This window comes from Arachis hypogaea, chromosome 19, assembly GCF_003086295.3.
Source record: "Arachis hypogaea cultivar Tifrunner chromosome 19, arahy.Tifrunner.gnm2.J5K5, whole genome shotgun sequence".
Classification (NCBI taxonomy): Eukaryota; Viridiplantae; Streptophyta; class Magnoliopsida; order Fabales; family Fabaceae; genus Arachis; species Arachis hypogaea.
In genome coordinates this window covers 57,846,347-57,868,679 of record NC_092054.1, presented here as the reverse complement: position 1 = coordinate 57,868,679, position 22,333 = coordinate 57,846,347, and the positions used below count along the sequence as shown (strand labels likewise).

The following is a 22,333-nucleotide window of genomic DNA, read 5'->3' as shown; positions in this document are numbered from 1 at the left end:
AAGCCAATAGCTCTTTAAACCAAAAGGCAAGAGCAAGGATCCAAGGCTTTGAGCATCAATGGTTAGGAAGGCCTAAAAGAAACAAAATCTTGGCCTAAAAAGTTCAAATGAGCTCCTTCCCCTAACTAAATGCTTGTGGTGTGAAGGTGTCAAGTGAAAAGCTTGAGACTGAGCAGTTAAAGTCGTGATCTCAAAATCAAAAGAGTGTGCCTAAGAACTTTGGACACCACTATCTGGGTATTCTAGCAAAGCGGAATCACAATCCAATTGGGTTCATCCAGTTAAGTATCTGTGGCGTTTATGTATCCAGTGGTAATACGGAAAAATAAAATGCTTAGGTCACGGCTAGGCTCTAAAAGAAGTTGTGTTCAAGAATAAAAAAGAACTAAACTAAGAGAGTCAATAATATCATCCGGATTCTGAATTTTTAAAGACACCAACACTTCTGAGCTTCAAAGGATAGTGACATGCTAAAACTATTCAGAAGTAAATGGTTAATAGCCCCGCTCATCAATTGGAACTGTGCTTCATTGAATACTCTGAGATTTATTATATCCTTCTCTTCCTTCTGATCTTACTTTGTTTTGGTTGCTTGGGGACAAGCAACATTTTAAGTTTGGTGTTCTGATGAGCGGATATTTTTTATACTTTTTGGCATCATTTTCACATTGTTTTAGTTATGTTTTGTTTAAGTTTTCTTATATTTTCATAGGTTTTAGTGCTAAATTCACTTTTGGATTCTACTTTAAGTTGTTATGTTTTTTGATGATTTCAGGTAATTTCTGACTGAAATTGAGGATTTTTGGCAAAGTCTGAGTCAGAGGCAAGGAAAGCGTAGCAGATGCTGTTAGAATCTGACCTCCGTGGCACTCAAACAAGAATTTTTGGTGCCACAAAGGTCCAAATGACGCATTCTCAATGGCGTTGAAAAGCTAACTTCCAGAGCTTTCCAGAAATATGTAATGTTCTATACTTTTCTTTGAAGGCGCATGCCCATATTGGATGTTGAACGCCAAGGAGCTATCCCCTGGCTAGCGTTAAATGCCCCAAGGAGAGAAGCCAGCGTTGAACGCCCAAGAACCACCCCCTTTGGGGCGTTCAATCCCACCATGAAGCAAGGCAGCACCAATCACCACCTAATGGGTGTTCAACGCCTATTCCTCAAAGTTGGACGCCAAGCTCAGCTCAAGTACTCAACCAAAGTGGGCCCAAGGATAGATTTTCGCACCTCTAGTCTAGTATGTCATACTTTTGTACTTTTTAGTTATTAGATTAGCATAAAAAGGAAAAGATCACCCATGTTTAAGATCTTCTGCCTCATCTTTACCATTTGTAAGTTTCACCATTGTTTTCTGTAAAGCATGGGCAACTAAATCTCCTAAGTTAGGGTTAGGAGCTCTGTTGATTCTCATGGAATAATAATATTACTGTTTTTATTTCAATACATATTCGATTCCATTCTCTTGCGCATTTTTGTTCTTCATCTCATGAATTAAGGATGAACCGTGACAATCATCCTTATTCTACATGGGTTCCGTGTGAGTCCTGACCCGGATAGCATTGAATCACAACTAAAGAGTGTACTACGGATTCCAAGAGCGTGCCTGGGAGACTTTGGATATGTGACATAAAATCTCGTTGACTGTGGGTTACTAAGGTTTATGTGGCGTTAAGGCTAGAGTCTGAGAAGCAGCGTTCCTTGATCCAGAAGATCCGACCTTGTCTGTCACGTTTTGAGTAGGATCGCGAAGGAGAGTGGATTGCTTAGGTCTTCACCTTCGGCTATAGTGGGAAATTAGTGTCAAAATTCTTGGGCTAAATTCTTTAAAATTAGTGTCAAAATTCTTATTTTAATTAGCTCAATCTTATTAAACTATAAAATTCACAATTCTAATTTCTCTTATTAAAAATTAATTTATTGACTAATTATTCATTAATTTTACGTGGTTTACAGCCATCATCGCCTCTCAAAGGTCTACTCGTCCGAGTTTCCTAGATCCTCTTCTCCTCGTCATCACCAGAAGCATTGCTCGGAGCTGTTGCCATCGCAGTCTTCATCGTCAATGTCGAGGAAGTCTCCGTCGTCGTCATCAATCCAGTGTTCATCGCTGTCATCGTCGGCCCTGAATTCATCATACCTTGGTCCAAAACATAGAGTCAGGCCCAACAAGGGCAAAAAAGGCCCACCCTAAAAGGGTGGGCTCTGCCATTAACCTAACCTCTTTAAAGAGGTCGGATACGATGACAAGGAGCAGTTTCACTTATCCAAATAAGTAACTGCCTCTGCGAATCTCTCCTACTATCTCTATCTCTCCTAAAAATAGATCCCAACAAAGTCCCACAGATAAAGGAAATAGTTATCCATCAATTGAAGGTGGAACTACTCCAAAAAAGGTGGTCATCAAACTCTGCTATAAATACATTGACACCTCTCAGGTATATTCATGTTCTATTCTACAAAAACCCTACTTAAAGTCCTTGCTAACTTAGGCATCGAAGTCTCTTGCAAGTACCACCTCCTACTTTCTTACGAGGAACTCGTACGGCAGCACCTCGGTGTAAGAACAAGTCAGATGCTGCCTTATAAAGAGTCTGGACCTCACGTTCAAGCCCAAATCAACCTTTTAGGTAACCCTCAAAATGTTGGCAATGTTGCCACAGACCTGGAATTCAACCCTTGATAATGGCAAATGATCAATACGAAGACAATCACACGGCATCTGAATCAGAACCAGAACCCCACCGTGATTATTTCACTCTTGCAATATCTCCTCCTAAAAAAAGAACGCACATTTCCTACTAATATGGGATATAAGAACTGTAATTAATTAACCATTTAATTAAAATAATTTAATTACCTGAAATAGATTAAAAAATTTTGAATATTAATTAGAAAATTTAAATATAATATTTGGACTCCATAGATTTTTCTAAATTGAAAAATGTAATTTTCTGTGAAAAATTGCGTAAAAATGTGTATCAATAAATTAGCCAGCAGTACTGGCTTAAATCGGTCTGGTACTGCATGAGAATAATAAAAACTATAGAAAAATAATTAAAGTTAAAAATCGGGCGCTAATTCTAAAGGTTTGGCCCAAAATTGGGCCAAACGGACCAAAAATGCTAATGGGTTAGACCGGGCCCAAGTTGGGCACAAACCCAACATATATAAAGCCATTTAAGTGGCCATTTCAGCAACTTTTAACACAACATAGCAGCAGCAACATGCAATTGAGAGAAGAGAGGTAGGGTTCCACAAAACACTATTCATCTTCAACCTTTTTCAACAATAACTTGAGCTATGGTGCTCCGATTCACGTGCCGTCAATTGCTACACAAAACTCTCATCGAGTTTGTTAGTTTGATCTAACCAAAGTAGTAATATTTTAGAAAATTCTTGCCCATTTTTCAGCTCTATGATTCGAATCTTAAAGTTTGATTTTGAGTGGATTTTTGTGATCTTGGGTGTTTAGGTAAACTCTAGGACTTGATTCCTATTGGGTTTTGACCCAATCAATGTCGGGTAAGGTGAGAATATTCAACTCTCTTAGGCTATTGAACCATAGGATAGGATTATAATTGGTTGTTGACAATTGTTAAATTGATGATGTGTGATGATGTTAAATGATTGTGATGATTTTGAGGACTTGTGATAAAAATTGTTGATGTTGAGGTTAGATGATTGTGATTATGAGACACTATGATGAGATATGTTAAATGATACTTATGACTACTGAGATTTGTGTTAAAGTTGCTAATATTGGAACCTTGATATAAAAATTGTGGATTTTTGTTGAATTATATTGGAAAAGTTGAATGAAAAAGGTTTAAAATGATGGAGGAAGTTAATTGGAAAGTGAGGAAACATATGGATGTGATTGTGGACATGAATGGTGAGATTTGGTGTCTATTAGAATGTTTATGAAATGGTTCTGGTTGTGGAGTTTCAAAAATTAGAGAACCTTGTTGATTTTGTAAAACTTGGTTTTTGACGAACTTTGACAGATCATAACTTGAGCGTCAAAATTCCAAATTTGATGATCTTTGTTTTAAATTAAAAACTATTTTCAATAGCTTTAAAATCATATAAATTTGAGGAAAATGGAGTTCTGTAGAGGAAGTTATGAATGTTTAAAATTTGGTATTTAAAACAGAAATTTGGCAACTTTACAAAATTTTCAAAATCTGGGAGTGTATGCGTATGTGGATACCTTCGTATGTGGACATGCGTCTCTATCAAGCCTTCTCGCATACACGGCACATGCATGCGTATGCGGAATTGGCAAAAACTCAAGGACGCGTACGCAGCCCCGTGACATGATACGCGGGAGATCGTTTCTAACTCACTTCCTCGCATATGCGGCACATGCGTCCGTACGCGACATGGGAAATTTTAACAACCGCGTGTACGCGACACCATACACGCGTACGCAGACGCCCTATTTTGCTGAAAAATTATTTTTCTCTATTTTTAAGGATTCTCTTGTTTTCTAAACTCCTTTAAACTGTTGTTTGAGATTACTACTTTGTAGTTAGGCCCTAAGAGTAATAGAGATAAGTTAGTTAGCTTAAATTGGTAATTTTCTATTAAGAGTTAGAAAACAAAGCTTTAGGTTTCTAGAGTATTGAGGATGGAATAGCGGTGTGGATTGGAAGAGTACTATATCGATGATGAGTATGATGAGCTGTGAAAAAAAGAATTGAAAATGTTTGTGACGAGTCTGGGACTCGAAGATAAATGAGAAATTATTGAAAACTGAAAGTGATCACTGATAGAATATGGATGTATATTGTTTTATATTGGTATTGTTGAGATGTTATGCGCCTGGCAGGGATGGTAGGTTAATCCCGCCTGTCGAGGTCACAGCAGTGGCGTGAGGATGGTGGTTAGTCCCGCTTACATTGAGATGTGAGGTCTGTGGCTGAGTATCCTATTCGCATCCTTTCGGAATCACAAGAGTGTGTCGGGCACTATATCCCTAGACCGTGTGCCGAGCACGATATCTCTGGGAGTTCCCATTTATATTCGTGACTGAAAGGCAACATCTCCATGGGATGTGTTAGGTTGGCAGTTGAACTGACAATGTGATATCACAGCCATTAGGACAGGCATTCATCATGTTCATTTTCTATGTGGTCGCTTGCTTTATTTACTTGCATACTATGCCTAATTGTATAACATGCTTAATTGCTTCTTGATTTACTTGCTATACTTGAGTATTTCTTGTGTATTACTTGTATACAATTACTTGTTCTTTTTACTAGGATTGAGGAGGTTCGATAGGCAGTGGTGATGGAATCGCATGGCAGTTAGACTGGCAAAGGTTGTGGGACAGCGATGTAAATGTTAGATTAGAAATCCCCTAAGTTAGATGACCTGTTTAATGAGTTATTTAATTGTGTTTATAAGCTTGAATACTATGCTTGATGTGAAGTTCTAGGATTGCCTCTAGCATCCCAGAATCTTATATCTTACATTACTGGGTACTGTTACCATATTGAGAACCTCCGATTTTGTTACCATATTCTGTTGTTGTTTTTCAGATGTAGGTCGTAACCCACCTCAGTGAGTTGTGTGATGGTGATAGAGTAGAGGATCTTTATCATCTTTTTTATTTCTTTTGGATATTTTTTTTAGTACTCTCACTTTTGTATCTTTATTTGCCTTAGAGGCTAACTTTGAGAGAGATGTTGTATATGCTATTTTAATTTTCAGAACTCTGTTATGTCTGTATATAACTAGTCGGCCTAAACTCCACGGGCTGCGGTTAGTACTCTATGACTATTATGCCTATATAACTACATATGCTTTGTTATCTTGTACCGGTATCTTATCCTTTACACTTTTAGTTATCGTGTGAATGCTTCAAACTTTTGTATCTCAGTTTTTGAGCTTATTTCTTCATCGGTCTTCTCGTACTGTTATCCCTTTTATATATATGTATATTATTGTATAAGCCTTAGAACTGTCGTAACACTTAGTTATCCTTTACTTTAAGGCTAGAGGTAAGGCTTAGGATAATTACGGTGTTAAAGGGACTTCGAGAAACCCCCAGCCAAGGTGGATCCAATCAAAGGTCCATCCACCCGAGGACGAAGAACCCCCTCCATTGAATAGAGATATTGGTTTAGTCCACGGACACCGACGATGACTGGAGCAACTTGAGTTAGAAGCTAAATGACAACAGAAAGCAGAATAAGAAATGCGAAGGGAGGTACAATGATGAAAAGATTGGAAGCCGACCTCCGAAGAAAGAGCAATCGTGCGGATAGAGAGGAAAGCCCCTTGGGAGGTGAAGATATGTTCGTTGAAAAGATCATGCGGGCCAGATTACCAAGGAATTTCAAAACCCCTGACATGGATCTTTATGATGGAACGACCGACCTGAGGCATCACCTTAGCAATTTCAAAAGTCAATGTACCTAGCCGACGCCTCTGACGCTGCTCGTTGCAAAGCCTTTCCGACAACCCTGACAAAAGCTGCAATAAAGTGGTTTGATAACTTACCTCCTAGGTTGGTAACTTGTTTTGACAACCTGGTAGGGAAGTTTCTTACTAGATTTTTCATTCAGAAAGACAAGGTGAAACATGCCCCGAGCTTGCTAGGAGTTAAGCAAGAAGTTGGAGAAACACTTTGGGATTACATGGAAAGATTCAACAAAGCATGCTTGGAAATACAAAACTTACCTGCTGAAGCAGTTCTAATGGGACTAGTTAATGGTCTTAAAGAAGGGTCGTTCTCTCAGTCCATATCCAAGTGACATTCGGCTTTCTTGTACGAAGTACAAGAACGGGCAGAGAAATATATCAACATGGTAGAAAATTCACGACTAAGAGATCCCCTCCCGAGGCATAGCCTACCCTATTCACCTTGGGTAAAAGAGAAAGAAACCAAGAAAAAAGAAGAGTACAACTCGGAAAAACCTTAAAGATACCATAATTATACTCCACTCCAAATTTTTCTTGTAGACGTACACAGGGAGATATGCCACAGTGAGAAGTTTCCATCCCCTCATCTAGAGAATCTTCAAGTGTGGCATATCTTCGAGCTTTTCCCCAAAAACCTATGTATAGCTCTCCTCTGCCTTCTTTCTTTATTCCCCCCACCATAGCCGTAGCCGCCTCCACCTTTTTTGTCATGGTCCGAGCTTTCTCCAGGTCGGACCTCAACCGTCCCTCTCCACCTCAGCTTAGTAGGCCACCAAAGAACTTGGAGTGGCATTGAGAGGAGTCTTCTGCAACTCCTTGGCCAAAGACGCACACACTCCTGCCTTCCGAATTCCACCTCAGGCCAGAAGTTGAAGATGCTTCTGGAGGGCCACATTATCTATACTGATATGACTAAACAGGAGGATATTTTTTTGCTCCAGGCAAGGGCGTTAAAATCTTTGTCATAAATACTCCCCCTCAATAGTCTTTTATCTTTTGGGGGGAGGTTCCGAAGATGAAGGAGAAGGAGGGACGACGGATCTTTTTGGAGGAGCCTTGAGAGTAATTAGCCGACTCGGGGGAACAGGAATAACCTTCCTAGGAGCCAAAGGACCCGAGTCTGGCTCCTTTGAAGTAGATTAGACAAAGGACCCCCCAGCCTCTTTTGCTGAATTCCATGAGTCACAACGTTCTTTCTAGTGACCCGTATTGTTTTCATAGTAGCAGACTTTGGAGCCATTCTATCTACAAAAGCAAAAGTAAAAGTACATTATTGCCATCACATATCATAACCAAAACACATAAGCTAAAGGTAAGAAAACTACCTAGCTCAGACCGAAGCTGACTGGGGCACCCTAAGAACCTTTTCGTGTCCAAATGTGGAGCTTGGCCCCAGCACTCTTAAAAGAAATCTACTACACATTTTTCAAGCTCATCTAAAGCATCTACACTATACTTAGCTACCACGGAATTCTCTTCCCAGTATAATGGAAATCAAGGCTCATCATTTTCATCCAAAAAGAAAGGTCGGACCCTTTTTATAGCTCGAATTATGAAGAAGAAATTTTTGAAATTGTGAAACGACTCATTAAAGATAAAGAAGACCTTCCTGCGCTGAATAGGCCGGAAAGAAACCCAACTCGATTTTTCGGAAGAACTAAAAGGTTTGGTCAACAAAAAGAAATAGAAGAACACCTTTAGTGAAGGTCAGACATCTAGCTCCCAACATAGGAGCTGGTATATTTTCAAAAAAGCCTAGGAGTTCGGGTGTAACTGGGTAGGGGCAACGTTGCAAGACCATAAAACATTGATTTCAAAATTGGAGAATGGCAGCTTACTATCTAATTTTAGCAAAAAAGTGGTCGTAGGCGTAAAAGAAAGGACGCTCTGACTCAACCAAAGGGGAAAATGCACCCTCTCCTCGGGATCAGCCGCAACTATTTCATAATTTCCTTCCTCCTCCCGGTTCTCATAAAGCCTATGATGCCTACGAAAAGTCTCAGCGTATTCTCTATCAACTACAGGAATAGGGATAAAGACAGAAGTATCTACACAAGCTAAAAGGGAAGGAAGGACTTTTGTCGACATATCGTGAACAACGGATCGAGACATATAGCTATATCTGCAAATGCAACAAAGAAATTTTCACTAAAGAACTCGGTCATTATCCAAAGGAAGTCGGGTAAAGCAACAAAACACAAAACGCGATTTCAAAAAATCTTTTCAAATTAGAAAGAATAGAAATGGCGTCACTCCTACACTATCAGCAGCGACACCATTGGGGGACAATATGATTATGTTCTACAAGCAATAAATGGCAACAAGTTTCTCTAAAAATTCGAGAGGCAAGCCAAAATTCACAACAGTAATACTAGACGACAAAAATGGATTCAAAAGGGTTTCTTAGCAATAAACAACAGAGTAAAAGTCAAACAGCCATTAAAGAAATAATAAGACATATGTAGCGGCAACACAAAAATAAAATTCATAACAAAATTCATTACCCATCAGAGTACCATTCAACCCAGAAACAATCAAAATAACAAACCAAAAAATAAAAACACTAACCTTGATGAAACTCAAAAATGAAGGAGCACATCTAGTGCACGAAATTGTGATGTCCAGGCTCAAACTATTCCTGGCACGTGAGCAACTTGGTACGCGTAATCGTGATTACACATTCATAATTTGTCACAACTTCGATACAACTAACCAGCAAGTGTACTGGGTCGTCCAAGTAATACTTTACGTGAGTAAGGGTCGAATCCCACGGAGATTGTTGGTATGAAGCAAGCTATGGTCACCTTGCAAATCTCAGTCAGGCGGATATAAAGTGATAATGGTGTTTTCGAATATTATATAATAAAATAGGGATAGAGATACTTATGTAATTCATTGGTAGGAATTTCAGATAAGCGAATGGAGATGCTTTCGTTCCTCTGAACCTCTGCTTTCCTGCTATCTTCATCCAGTCAGTCTTACTCCTTTCCATGGCTGGCTTTATGTGATACATCACCACTGTCAATGGCTACTTTCGGTCATCTCTCGGGAAAATGATCCAATGCCCTGTCACGGCACGGCTAATCGTCTGGAGGCATCACCCTTGCCAATGGCTTCATCTTATCCTCTTAGTGGATAATATGCTCACGTACCCTGTCACGGCACGGCTATTCATCTGTCGGTTCTCGATCATGCTGGAATAGGATTTACTATCCTTTTGTGTCTGTCACTAACGCCCTGCAATCGCGAGTTAGGAGCTCGTCACAGTCATTCAATCATTGAATCCTACTCGGAATACCACAGACAAGGTTTAGACCTTCCGGATTCTCTTGAATGCCGCCATCATTCTAGCTTACGCCACGAAGATTCTGGTTAGGAGATCTAAGAGATATTCATTCTAGCTTACTTCATGTAGAACGGAAGTGTTTGTCAGGCACGCGTTCATAAGGGAGAAGGATGATGAGCGTCACACATAATCATCACCTTCATCACGTTCTTGGGTGCGAATGGATATCTTAGAAGCGAAATAAGATAAGTTGAATAGAAAACAGTAGTACTTTGCATTAATCTTTGAGGAACAGCAGAGCTCCACACCTTAATCTATGGAGTGTAGAAACTCTACCGTTGAAAATACATAAGTGAAGGTCCAGGCATGGCCGAGATGGCCAGCCCCTAAAACGTGATCAAAGGATCATAAGGTAATCCAAAGATGAACAATGGATTAAAACTGAGACCGAAGATGCCTAATACAATAGTAAAAGGTCCTATTTATAATAAACTAGCTACTAGGGTTTACATGAGTAAGTAATTGATGCATAAATCCACTTCCGGGGCCCACTTGGTGTGTGCTTGGGCTGGGCTTTGAGTGTTACACGTGTAGAGGTTCTCCTTGGAGTTGAACGCCAGCTTTTGTGCCAGTTTGGGCGTTCAACTCTGGTTTTGGCTCCTTTTCTGGCGCTGGATGCCAGATCTGGGTAGAAAGCTGGCAATTGAACGCTAGTTTACGTCGTCTATTCCCTGGATGTCTACTTTCCAACGCAATTGGAAGCGCGCCATTTCAAGTTCTGTAGCTCCAGAAAATCCACTTTGAGTGCAGGGAGGTCAGAATCCAACAGCATCAGCAGTCCTTCTTCAACCTCTGAATCTGATTTCTGCTCAAGTCCCTCAATTTCAGTCAGAAAATACCTGAAATCACAGAAAAACACACAAACTCATAGTAAAGTCTAGAAATGTGAATTTAACATAAAAACTAATGAAAACATCCCTAAAAGTAACTAGATCCTACTAAAAACATACTAAAAACAATGCCAAAAAGCGTATAAATTATCCGCTCATCACAACACCAAACTTAAATTGTTGCTTGTCCCCAAGCAACTGAAAATCAAATAGGATAAAAAGAAGAGAATATACTATAAATTCCAAACTATCAATGAAACATAGCTGCAATCATATGAGCGGGACTTATAGCTTTTTGCCTCTTGAATAGTTTTGGCATCTCACTTTATCCATTGAGGTTCAGAATGATTGGCATCTATAGGAACTTCAGATTTCGAATAGTGTTATTGACTCTCCTAGTTCAGTATGATGATTCTTGAACACAGCTTCTTTATGAGTCTTGGCCGTGGCCCTAAGCACTTTGTTTTCCAGTATTACCACCGGATACATAAATGCCACAGACACATTATTGGGTGAACCTTTTCAGATTGTGACTCAGCTTTGCTAAAGTCCCCAATTAGAGGTGTCCAGGGTTCTTAAGCACACTCTTTTTTTTTTGCTTTGGACCTTGACTTTAACCGCTCAGTCTCAAGTTTTCACTTGACACCTACACGCCACAAGCACATGGTTAGGGACAGCTTGGTTTAGCCGCTTAGACTAGGATTTTATTCCTTTAGGCCCTCCTATCCACTGATGCTCAAAGCCTTGGGATCCTTTTTATTTGCCCTTGCCTTTTGGTTTTAAGGGTTATTGGCTTTTTCTGCTTGCTTTTTCTTTTTCTTCCTACTTTTTTTTCGCCCCTTTTTTTTTCTTTTTTTTTCTGCAAGCTTTGTTCTTTGCTGCTTTTTCTTGCTTCAAGAATCATTTTTATGATTTTTCAGATTATCAAATAACATGTCTCCTAGTCATCATTCTTTCAAGAGCCAACATATTTAACATTCTTAAACAACAACTTCAAAAGACATATGCACTGTTCAAGCATACATTCAGAAAACAAGAAGCATTGTCACCACATCAATATAATTAAGCTAAGTTCAAGGATAAATTCAAAACTCATGTACTTCTTGTTCTTTTGAATTAAAACATTTTTCATTTAAGAGAGGTGATGGATTCATAGGACATTCATATCTTTAAGACAAAGTTACTACTACTAATGATCATGTAATGAAGACACAAACACAGATAAGCACACAACATAGAAACGAAAAACAGAGGAAACAAGAACAAGGAATGAATCCACCTTAGTGATAGTGGCGTTTCCTTCTTGAGGAACCAATGATGTCCTTGAGCTCTTCTATGTCTCTTCCTTGTCTTTGTTGCTCCTCCCTCATTGCTTTTTGATCTTCTCTTATTTCATGAAGCATGATGGAGTGCTCTTGATGTTCCACCCTTAGTTGTCCCATATTGGAACTCAATTCTCCTAGGGAGGTGTTGATTTGCTCCCAATAGTTTTGTGGAGGAAAGTGCATTTGAGGCATCTCCGGAATCTCATGGAAATGAGCTTCTTGCGCCTCTTGAGCTCCATGGATGGGCTCTCTTGCTTGCTCCATCTTTTTCTTAGTGATGGGCTTGTCCTCTTTAATGAGGATATCTCCCTCTATGTCAATCCCAGCCGAATTGCATAGGTGGCAAATGAGGTGAGGAAAGGCTAACCTTGCCATAGTGGAGGACTTGTCAGCCACCTTGTAGAGTTCTTGAGGTATAATTCATGAACTTCCACCTCTTCTCCAATCATGATGCTATGGATCATGATGGCCCGGTCTATAGTAACTTCAGATCGGTTGCTAGTGGGAATGATTGAGCATTGAATAAACTCCAACCATCCTCTAGCTACAGGCTTGAGGTCCAATCTTCTTAGTTGAACCGGCTTGCCTTTGGAGTCAACCTTCCATTGAGCTCCTTCTACACATATGTCCATAAGGACTAGGTCCAACCTTTGATCAAAGTTGACTCTTCTTGTGTAGGGGCGTGCGTTCTCTTCCATGTATGGCAAGTTGAACGCCAACCTCACATTTTCCAGACTAAAATCTAAGTATTTCCCCCGAACCATTGTAACATAGTTCTTTGGATCCGGGTTCTTACTTTGATCATGGTTCTTGGTGATCCATGCATTGGCATAGAACTCTTGAACCATTAGGATGCCGACTTGTTGGATGGGATTTGTTAGAACTTCCCAACCTCTTCTTTGAATTTCATGTCGGATCTCCGGATACTCATTTCTTTTGAGTTTAAAAGGGACCTCAGGGATTACCTTCTTCTTGGCCACAACATCATAGAAGTGGTCTTGATGGGCTTTGGAGATGAACCTTTCCATCTCCCATGACTCGGATGTGGAAGCTTTTATCTTCCCTTTCCCTCTTCTAGAGGATTCTCCAGTCTTAGATGCCATCAATGGTAATGGAAAAACAAAAAGCTTATGCTTTTACCACACCGAACTTAGAATATTGCTCGCCCTCGAGCAATAAACAAAAGAATAGAAGAAGAAGAAGAAGAAATATGGAGAGGGAGAGGGAGATGTGGTTTCGGCCAAGAGGAGTGTAGAGGGGTGTGTTGTGTGAATTTAATGAAGAATGGAGGTCTTTATATAGGGAAGGGAGGGGGGGTTAAGGTTCGGCCATATGGGTGGGTTTGGGTGGGAAATTGGTTTTGAATTTTGAAGGTCGGTGGAGTTTATGAGGTAGGTTTATGGGGAAGAGTGGATGGATGTGAGTGGTGAAGAGGTGATGGGGAAGAGAGTTTGAGGTGATTGGTGAAGGGTTTTTGGGTAAGAGTGTTTATGGGGTTGTGTGAAAGAGAGTGGTGAGAAGAAGTGAGTGGAGGTAGGTGGGGATCCTGTGGGGTCCACAGATCCTGAGTGGATCCTGTGGGGTCCACAGATCCTGAGGTGTTCAAGGATTTACATCCCTACACCCTTTAGGCATGTAAAAATGCCTTTGTACCCAACTCTAGGCGTTCAGCGCCAGGTTGGTGGCCATTTTGGGCGTTCAACGCCCATTTGTGTGCCATTTCTGGCGTTGAACGCCAGAACCATGCCTGTTCTAGCGTTCAGCGCCCAGAAGCTGCCCATTTTGGGCATTCAGCGCCAGAACCATGCTCTGTTCTGGCGCTGAACGCCAGACAGATGCTCTTCCAGGGTGTGATTTTGCTTCTGCTGTTTTTGATTCTGTTTTCGATTTTTATATTTATTTTGTGACTCCACATGATCATGAACCTAAGAAAATATGAAAAACAATAAAAATAAGAATTAGATAAACATTGGGTTGCCTCCCAACAAGCGCTTCTTTAATGTCAATAGCTTGACAGTGGGCTCTCATGGAGCCTCGCAGATGTGCAGAGCTTTGTTGAGACTCTCCAACACCAAACTTAGAGTTTGGATATGGGAGTTCAACACCAAACTTGGAGTTTGGTTGTGGCCTCCCAACACCAAACTTAGAGTTTGACTATGGGGGCTCTGGTTGACTCTGCTTGGAGAGAAGCTTTTTCTGCTTCCTCTCCATGGTTGCAGAGGGAGATCCTTGAGTTTTAAACACAAGGGAGTCCTCATTCCATTGAAGGAATATTTCACCTCTGTCAACATCAATCACAGCTCTTGCTGTGGCCAGGAAAGGTCTTCCTAGGATGATGGATTCATCCTCTTCCTTTCCAGTATCCAGGACTATAAAATCAGTAGGGATGTAAAGGCCCTCAACCTTTACTAATACATCTTCTACTTGTCCATAAGCCTGTTTTCTTGAGCTGTCTGCCATCTCTAGTGAGATTTTAGCAGCTTGCACCCCATAGATTCCCAGTTTCTCTATTACAGAGAGGGGCATGAGGTTTATTCCTGAACCAAGGTCACATAGAGCCTTAAAGATCATGGTGCCTATGGTACAGGGTATTATGAGCTTTCCAGGATCCTGTCTCTTCTGAGGCAATGTCAGTTGATCCAGATCACTTAGTTCATTGATGAACAAGGGAGGTTCAACTTCCCAAGTATCAATGCCAAATAATTTGGCATTCAGCTTCATGATTGCACCAAGAAACTTGGCAGTTTGCTCTTCAGTAACATCCTCATTCTCTTCAGAAGAGGAATACTCATCAGAGCTCATGAAGGGCATAAGGAGGTTTAATGGAATCTCTATGGTCTCCAAATGAGCCTCAGAGTCCTTTGATTCCTCAGAGGGAAGCTCCTTATTGATCACTGGACGTCCCAGGAGGTCTTCCTCCTTGGGATTCACGTCCTCTCCTTCCCTTACAGGTTCGGCCATGGTGCTTATGTCAATGGCCTTGCACTCTCTTTTTGGGTTCTCTTCTGTATTGCTTGGGAGAGTACTAGGAGGGATTTCAGTGATCCTTTTACTCAGCTGGCCTACTTGTGCTTCCAGATTTCTAATGGAAGACCTTGTTTCATTCATGAAACTTACAGTGGCCTTAGATAGATCAGAGACTAGATTTGCTAAATTAGAAGCATTTTGTTCAGAGTTCTCTGTCTGTTGCTGAGTTGATGATGGAAAAGGCTTGCTATTGCTAAACCTGTTTCTTCCACCATTATTAAAGCCTTGTTGGGGCTTTTGATCCTTCCATGAGAAATTTGGATGATTTCTCCATGTTGAGTTATAGGTGTTTCCATAAGGTTCACCTAAGTAATTTACCTCTGCTATTGCAGGGTTCTCAGGATCATAAGCTTCTTCTTCAGAAGATGCCTCTTGAGTACTGTTGGATGCAGCTTGCATTCCATGCAGACTCTGAGAGATCATATTGACTTGCTGAGTCAATATTTTATTCTGAGCCAATATGGCATTCAGAGTATCAACCTCAAGAACTCCCTTCTTCATAGGCGTCCCATTACTCACAGGATTCCTTTCAGAAGTGTACATGAACTGGTTATTAGCAACCATGTCAATGAGTTCTTGAGCTTCTGCAGGCGTTTTCTTTAGGTGAATGGATCCACCTGCAGAAGTGTCCAGTGACATTTTTGATAGCTCAGATAAACCATCATAGAATATATCCAGGATGGTCCATTCTGAAAGCATGTCAGAAGGACACTTTTTGGTCAACTGTTTGTATCTTTCCCAAGCTTCATAGAGGGATTCACCTTCTTTCTGTCTGAAGGTTTGAACATCAGCTCTAAGCTTGCTCACCTTTTGAGGAGGAAAGTACTTGGCTAAGAAAGTCGTGACCAGCTTATCCCAAGAGTTCAAGCTATCTTTGGGTTGAGAATCCAACCATAATCTAGCTCTGTCTCTTACAGCAAAAGGGAAAAGCATGAGCCTGTAGACTTCAGGATCTACTCTATTAGTCTTAACAGTATCACATATCTGCAAGAATTCAGTTAAGAACTGAAAAGGATCTTCAGATGGAAGTCCATGAAACTTGCAGTTCTGCTGCATCAGAAAAACTAATTGAGGTTTCAGCTCAAAGTTGTTTGCTCCAATGGCAGGAATGGAGATGCTTCTTCCATGTAAATTGGAATTAGGTGCAGTAAAGTCACCAAGCATCTTCCTTACATTATTATTATTTTCGGCTGCCATCTCCTCTTCCTGTTCGAAAATTTCTGAAAGGTTTTCTCTGGATTGTTGTATTTTAGCTTCTCTTAATTTTCTCTTCAGAGTCCTTTCAGGTTCTGGATCTGCTTCCACAAGAATGTTCTTATCCTTGCTCCTGCTCATATGACAAAGAAGAAGGCACAGAAAAATAATAATAATAATAATGGAGATCCTTTATACCACAGTATAGGGATTCCTGTGTGAGTGGAAGAAGATGGGGAGACAAAGAATGTAATATAATGGAAGAAACACAACTGTGAGGATGGAAGAGAGGTGAGATGAGATGTTAGGATATGAATGAATAAATAGAATGAGATGGGGGAGGGATAATTTTCGAAAATTATTTTGAAAAAGAGTTAGTGATTTTCGAAAATGGTTTTTGAAAAATGTTAGTAATTTTCGAAAATTTTTGAAATCAAAAATAAAAAATAAAAATAATTAGTTAATTAAAAAGAAATTTTTGAAAAAGAGGGAAGATATTTTCGAAAATTAGAGAGAGAGAGTTAGTTAGGTAGTTTTGAAAAAGTTAAGAAACAAACAAAAAGTTAGTTAGTTAGTTGAAACAAATTTGAAAAGATAACAAGTTAGGAAGTTAGAGAAGATATTTTGAAATCAAATTTTTGAAAAAGGTAAGATAAGAAGATATTTTTGAAAAGATATGATAGGAATTAGCTTTGAAAAAGATTTGATTTTTAAAATCACAATTAATGACTTGATTCACAAGAAATCACAAGATATGATTCTAGAACTTAAAGTTTGAATCTTTCTTAACAAGTAAGTAACAAACTTGAAATTTTTGAATCAAAACATTAATTGCTATTGTTATTTTCGAAAATTTTGTATAAAAATAAGAAAAATATTTTTGAAAAATATTTTTTTGAATTTTCGAAAATAACTAAGAATTTTGAAAAAGATTTGATTTTTGAAAGAGATTTTGAAAAAGATAAGATTTTCAAATTGAAAATTTGATTTGACTCATGAGAAACAATTAGATTTTAAAAATTTTTGAAAAAGTCAATCCAAATTTTCGAATTTGATAAGAGAAAAAGGGAAAGATATTTTTTTTTTTTGAAATTTTTATGAAAAACATGAAAATTATGCAATGCATGAAATTTTTAGATCAAAACATGTGATGCATGCAAGAATGCTATGAATGTCAAGATGAACACCAAGAACACTATGAATGTCAAGATGAACATCAAGAACATAATTTTGAAAAATTTTAAAGCAAAGAAAACATGCAAGACACCAAACTTAGAATTCTTTAATGCTTAGACACTAAGAATTCAAGAATGCATATGAAAAACAAGAAAAGATACAAAACAAAAATCATCAAGATCAAACAAGAAGACTTACCAAGAACAACTTGAAGATCATGAAGAATACTATGAATGCATGAAATTTTCGAAAAAATGCAAGATGCATATGCAATTGACACCAAACTTATGATATGACTCAAGACTCAAACAAGAAACAGAAAAATATTTTTGATTTTTATAATTTTCTAATTTTTTTGGATTTTTTTCGAAAAATTAATTGAAAAAGAAAAATAAGGATTCCAAAATTTTTAATATGAATTCTAGGAATCTTGCCATATTAGTCTAAAGCTTCAGTCCAGGAATTAGACATGGCTCACTAGCCAGCCAAGCTTTCAATGAAAGCTCCGGTCCAAAACACTAGACATGGCCAATGGCCAGCCAAGCTTCAGCATGTACCTCTCATGCATACAACAGCAAATTTTATTGGCAACAACTAGCTTGCTCTTGTGATGATGATTTGGAAGCCTCAGTCCAAAAGAATTTAGACATGGCTTTACAGCCAGCCAGGCTTCACATGCTTCATGAAACACTAGAATTCATTCTTAAAAATTTTGAATAAATTTTATTTTTGAAAACATTTTTATTTTTTTTTTGAAAACAGATGAGAAAATTTTAGAAATATTTTTGAAAAATTTTTGAAAAGAAAACGAAAAGAAAATTACCTAATCTGAGCAACAAGATGAACCGTCAGTTGTCCAAACTCGAACAATCCCCGGCAAAGGCGCCAAAAACTTGGTGCACGAAATTGTGATGTCCAGGCTCAAACTATTCCTGGCACGTGAGCAACTTGGTACGCGTAATCGTGATTACACATTCATAATTTGCCACAACTTCGATACAACTAACCAGCAAGTGCACTGGGTCGTCCAAGTAATACCTTACGTGAGTAAGGGTCGAATCCCACGGAGATTGTTGGTATGAAGCAAGCTATGGTCACCTTGCAAATCTCAGTAAGGCAGATATAAAGTGATAATGGTGTTTTCGAATATTATATAATAAAATAGGGATAGAGATACTTATGTAATTCATTGGTAGGAATTTCAGATAAGCGAATGGAGATGCTTTCGTTCCTCTGAACCTCTACTTTCCTGCTATCTTCATCCAGTCAGTCTTACTCCTTTCCATGGCTGGCTTTATGTGATACATCACCACTGTCAATGGTTACTTTCGGTCACCTCTCGGGAAAATGATCCAATGCCCTGTCACGACACGGCTAATCGTCTGGAGGCATCACCCTTGCCAATGGCTTCATCTTATCCTCTCAGTGAATAATATGCTCACGCACCCTGTCACGGCACGGCTATTCATCTGTCGGTTCTCGATCATGCTGGAATAGGATTTACTATCCTTTTGCGTCTGTCACTAACGCCCTGCAATCGCGAGTTAGGAGCTCGTCACAGTCATTCAATCATTGAATCCTACTCGGAATACCACAGACAAGGTTTAGACCTTCCGGATTCTCTTGAATGCCGCCATCATTCTAGCTTACGCCACGAAGATTCTGGTTAGGAGATCTAAGAGATATTCATTCTAGCTTACTTCATGTAGAACGGAAGTGTTTGTCAGGCACACATTCATAAGGGAGAAGGATGATGAGCGTCACACATAATCATCACCTTCATCACGTTCTTGGGTGCGAATGGATATCTTAGAAGCGAAATAAGATGAGTTGAATAGAAAACAGTAGTACTTTGCATTAATCTTTGAGGAACAGCAGAGCTCCACACCTTAATCTATGGAGTGTAGAAACTCTACCGTTGAAAATACATAAGTGAAGGTCCAGGCATGGCCGAGATGGCCAGCCCCCAAAACGTGATCAAAGGATCATAAGGTAATCCAAAGATGAACAATGGATTAAAACTAAGACCAAATATGCCTAATACAATAGTAAAAGGTCCTATTTATAATAAACTAGCTACTAGGGTTTACATGAGTAAGTAATTGATGCATAAATCCACTTCTGGGGCCCACTTGGTGTGTGCTTGGGCTGGGCTTTGAGTGTTACATGTGTAGAGGTTCTCCTTGGAGTTGAACGCCAGCTTTTGTGCCAGTTTGGGCGTTCAACTCTGGTTTTGGCTCCTTTTCTGGCGCTGGACGCCAGATTTGGGTAGAAAGCTGGCGTTTGAACGCCAGTTTACGTCGTCTATTCTTAGCCAAAGTATGGACTATTATACATTGCTGGAAAGCCCTGGATGTCTACTTTTCAACGCAATTGGAAGCGCGCCATTTCGAGTTCTGTAGCTCCAGAAAATCCACTTTGAGTGCAGGGAGGTCAGAATCCAACAGCATCAGCAGTCCTTCTTCAACCTCTGAATCTGATTTCTGCTCAAGTCCCTCAATTTCAGTCAGAAAATACCTAAAATCATAGAAAAACATACAAACTCATAGTAAAGTCTAGAAATGTGAATTTAACATAAAAACTAATGAAAACATCCCTAAAAGTAACTAGATCCTACTAAAAACATACTAAAAACAATGCCAAAAAGCGTATAAATTATCCGCTCATCAACATCAAATGTAGCAAAACTCACACATTCTTTTTCAAAGTGCCAGAGAAATCATCAAAGTATTCAAGATGGAGAAATCTTGGAACTAGAAATAGTTATGAGGCAAAGAACAAAGAAAGAAATTGAAAGGTTTTTTGCGATAAAAGGAGGCAAATGGAGCATTTTCATAAATGAAAAAGGAAGAAGAAGGGGAGCGCAAAGCATTTTATAAGAGAGAAGGGGAAAAACAGTGATTTCACACCCCTCTTTTTAGTCCGGTGTGGATTCCAAAGGAATTGCTGCGTAATGTTCACACCTCATTTAAAGTGGTAACATTCTAAATTTTAGAAAACACATCTAGTACCCGACCTCTTGAAGGCGGCGTACCCGACAACGAAAATTGAAGTCACGAAATGCTTGAGCCATACCTCATGAAAGCTTAGACCCAAGCAGAAGCATTGTTCATACCCTAGCCCAAAACATAGAGCCAGGCCCAACAAGGGGAAAAAAGGCTCACCCTAAAAAGGTGGCCTCTGCCATTAACCCAACTTCTTTAAAGAGGTCAGACACGGTGACAAGGAGTAGTTTCACTTATCCAAATAAGTAACTACCTCCGAGAATCTCTCCTACTATCTCTATCTCTCCTAAAAGATAGATCCCAACAAACTCCCAGAGATAAAGGGAACAATTATCCATAAATTAAAGGTGGAACTACTCCAAAAAATATGGTCATCAAACTCTACTATAAATACACTGACACTCCTCAGGTATATTCATGTTCTATTCTACAAAAACCCTGCTTAACGGCCTTGCTAACTTAGGCATCAAAGTCTCTTGCAGGTACCACCACCCACCTCCTCACGAGGAACTCGGATGGCGGCACCGCGGTGTAAGAACAAGTTGGAGGCTTGATGATTAGATATCTGTCAGTAAAGAATTTCATAAAAGTAATTGCGTTGTAAGTATAGTTTCTAAACCAACAGAGAATCCTTTCGTACAAAAGTTTGGTTGTCACAAGCAACAAAACCCAATAAAATTTATAACCGAAGTATTCAAACCTCGGGTCGTCTTCTCAAGGAGTTGCAGGTAAGTATGATTTATTATTGGTTATGGAAAAAGGTATATTTTTGGGTTTTTGAAATAATAAACAGGAAAATAAATTGACAAGAAATTAAATTAATAATTATAAAAACCATTGCAAGGTATGAGAACTGGAAATCCCATCCTAGTTATCCTTATCAGGTGTGATGAGAATTGTTTATTGCTCCCACTTAGTTAACCCTTACTAAATAAAGGAAAGTCAAGTGGACTAATTAATTTGATTCCTCGAGTCCTAGTCAACTCCTGTGGAAATACTAACTTTAGAGGGATCCAAACCAACCAGCAAGAATTCCAATTTTCAATCAGCAGCTGAGTTTGACAACTCAAGTGTCACCAATTACGCAAGCAAAGCAAAGAGAAAAAATCTAAATTATTTATATCATAAATAGAAGAAAGCTTGCATTTAAACATAAATTCAATTCTAACATGAAGAGTTCATAAGCCAATTTGGCAACATAAGTAATTAAAAAGTAAAAGAATTAGAATAAATAAAAGTAGAAGAGAAACATAAATTAAAGAACATTGAACCTGGAATTGAGAAGAAGAAATCCTAAAATAAAGAGAAATCCTAATACTAAAACCTAAGAGAGAGGAGAGAGCCTCTCTCTCTAGAAACTACATCTAAAACCTAAAAATTATGAATATGAATGTTGTTTACTGTTGTTGAATGAATGGATTCTCCCACTTTATAGCCTCTAATCTATACTTTCTGGGCCAAGAACTAGGTCAGAAACAGCCCAGAAATTGCCCCCAGTGATTTCTGGTACGTACAGGTCGCTGCAAAGTCACACGGGAGCGTCATCCACGCGTTCGTTAGCTTTCCAAAGCAACTGGAACCACCTCATTTGGACCTCTGTAGCTCATGTTATGGTCGATTTAGTACTAAGAGGTCAGGCTGGACAGCTTTAGTAGTTCCTTCAGTTTCTTGTATTCCTTCCACTTTTGCATGCTTCCTTTCCATCCTCTAAGCCATTTCTGCCCTGTAATCTCTGAAAACACTTAACACACATATCATGGCATCGAATGGTAATAAGAGAGGAATAACATTAGCAAATATAAGGCCAAAGAAGCATGTTTTCAATCATAGCACAAAATCAGGAAGGAAAAATGTAAACCCATGCAAATCATATGAATAAGTGGGCAAGGACTTGATAAAAACCACTCAAATGAGCACAAGATAAACCATAAAATAGTGGTTTATCAACCTCCCCACACTTAAACATTAGCATGTCCTCATGCTAAGATCAAGAGAAGCTA

At 39.2% G+C, this 22,333-nt stretch overlaps 1 non-coding gene across 1 annotated transcript; it reads left to right on the top strand.

Annotated features, from left to right (window-relative positions):
- Nucleotides 1–15,651: 15,651 nt before the first annotated feature.
- On the top strand, nucleotides 15,652–15,759 carry LOC112780705 (small nucleolar RNA R71). Its single transcript, XR_003191523.1, has one exon. It is a non-coding gene; the product is annotated as a small nucleolar RNA R71 (small nucleolar RNA).
- Nucleotides 15,760–22,333: the final 6,574 nt, after the last annotated feature.